This window comes from Mandrillus leucophaeus, unplaced genomic scaffold, assembly GCF_000951045.1.
Source record: "Mandrillus leucophaeus isolate KB7577 unplaced genomic scaffold, Mleu.le_1.0 Scaffold385, whole genome shotgun sequence".
NCBI classification, from domain to species: Eukaryota; Metazoa; Chordata; class Mammalia; order Primates; family Cercopithecidae; genus Mandrillus; species Mandrillus leucophaeus.
This window is the reverse complement of record NW_012104087.1, coordinates 1020055-1022419: the sequence shown is the minus strand read 5'-3', so window position 1 is coordinate 1022419 and position 2365 is coordinate 1020055.

The following is a 2365-nucleotide window of genomic DNA, read 5'->3' as shown; positions in this document are numbered from 1 at the left end:
GTTAACTATTCTGAATATATATGCACCCAATACAGGAGAACTTAGATTCATAAAACAAGTTCTTAGAGACCTACAAAGAGACTTAGACTCCCATATAATAATAGTGATAGACTTTAACACCCCACTGTCAGTATTAGACAGATCAATGAGACAGAAAATTCAGAGAGTATTAGATCAATGAGACAGAAAATATTCAGGACTTGAAGTCAGTTCTTCATTAAGTGGACCTAGTAGATGTCTACAGAACTCTCTATCCCAAACAAACAGAGAATATACATTCTTCTCAGGGCCACCTGGCACTTATTCTAAACCTAACCACATAATTGGAAGTAAAACAATCCTCAGCAAATGCAAAAGAGATGAAATCATAACAAACAGTCTGTCAGATCACAGTGTAATCAAATTAGAATTCAGGATTAAGAAACTCACTAAGCACCACACAATTTCATGGGAATTTGACCACCTGCTCTTGAATGACTCCTGGCTAAATAATAAAATTAAGACAGAAATCAAGAAGTTCTTTGAAACCAGTGAGAACAAAGAGACAACATACAAGAATCTCTGGGACAAAGCTAAAGCAGTGTTAAGAAAGACATGTATAGCACTAAATGCCCACATCAGAAAGCTAGAAAGATCTCAAATAAACACCCTAACATCACAATTAAAAGAGCTAGATAAGCAAGAGCAAAGTAATCCAAAAGCTAGCAGAAAACAAGAAATAACTAACATCAGAGAAGAATTGAAGGAGATAGGGACACAAAAAACCCTCCAAAAATCAACAAATCCAGGAGATGGTTTTTTGAAAAAATTAACAAAATAGACCACTAACTAGACTAATAAAGAAGAGAGAAAAGAATTAAATAGATGCACTAAAAAAATGATAAAAGGACTGTCAACACTGACCCCACAGAAATACAAACAACCATCAGAGAATATTGTAATCACCTCTATGAAAATAAACTAGAATATCTAGAAGAAATGGATAAATTCCTGGACACATACACTCTACCAAGACTAAACCAAGAAGTTGAATCCTTGAATAGACCAATAACAAGTTCTGAAATTTAGGCAGTAATTAAAAGCCTACCAGTCAAAAAGCCCAGGACTAGACAGATTCACAGTTGAATTCTACCAGAAATACAAAGAGGAGCTGGTACCATTCCTTCTGAAATTATCCCAAACAATTGAAACTTCCCTAATGCATTTTATGAAGCCAGCATCATCCTGATACCAAAACCAGGAGAAGGCACAACGAAAAAAGAAAACTTCAGGCCAGGCACAGGAGCCAATCAGATGATATTCCTGATGAACACCAATGTAAAAATCCTCAGTAAAATACTGGCAAACCAAATCCAGCAACACATCAAAAAACTTATCCACCACAATCAAGTCGGCTTCCTCCTGGGATGCAAGGCTGGTTCAACATACATAAATCAATAAATGTAATCCATCACATGAACAGAAACAATGACAAAAACCATATAATTATTTCAATAGATGAAGAAAAAGCCTTTGATAAAATTGAATATCATCATGTAAAAAACTCTCAATAAACCAGGTATTGATGGAACATATCTCAAAATAATAAGAGCTATTTATAACAAACCCATAGCCAATAACATATTGAATGGGCAAAAGCTGGAAGCATTCCCATTGAAAACCAGCACAAGACAAGAATGCCCTCTCTTACCACTGCTATTCAACATAGTATTGAAAGTTGTGGCCAGGGCAATCAGGCAAGAGAAAGAAATAAAGGATATTTAAATAGAAAGACAGGAAGTCAAGTTGTCTCTGTTTGCAGAAGACATGATTTTATACTTAGAAAACCCCATCATCTCAGCCCAAAAACTGCTCAAACTGATAAGCAACTTCAGCAAAGTCTCAGGATACAAAATCAATGTAAAAAAATCACAAGCATTCCTTTATGCCAACAAAAGGCAAGCAGAGAGCCAAATCATGAATAAACTCCCATTCACAATCACTAAAAAAAGAATAAAATACCTAGGAATACAGCTACAAGAGAGGTGAACAACCTCTTCAAGGAAAACTACAAACTACTGCTCAAGGAAATAAGAGAGGACACAAACAAATAGAAAAACATTCCATCCTCATGGATAGGAAGAATCACTATTGTGCAAATGATCATACTTTATAGATTCAATGTCATTTTCATTAAACTAACACTGACATTCTTCATAGATAAGAAAAAATTATTTTAAATTTCATATAGAATCAAAGAAGACCTCATATAGCCAAGACAATCCTCAGCAAAAAGAACAAAGTTGGAGACATCATGCTACTTTACTTCAAACTATACTACAAGGCTACAGTAACCAAAACAGCATGGTACTGGTACCAAAACAGA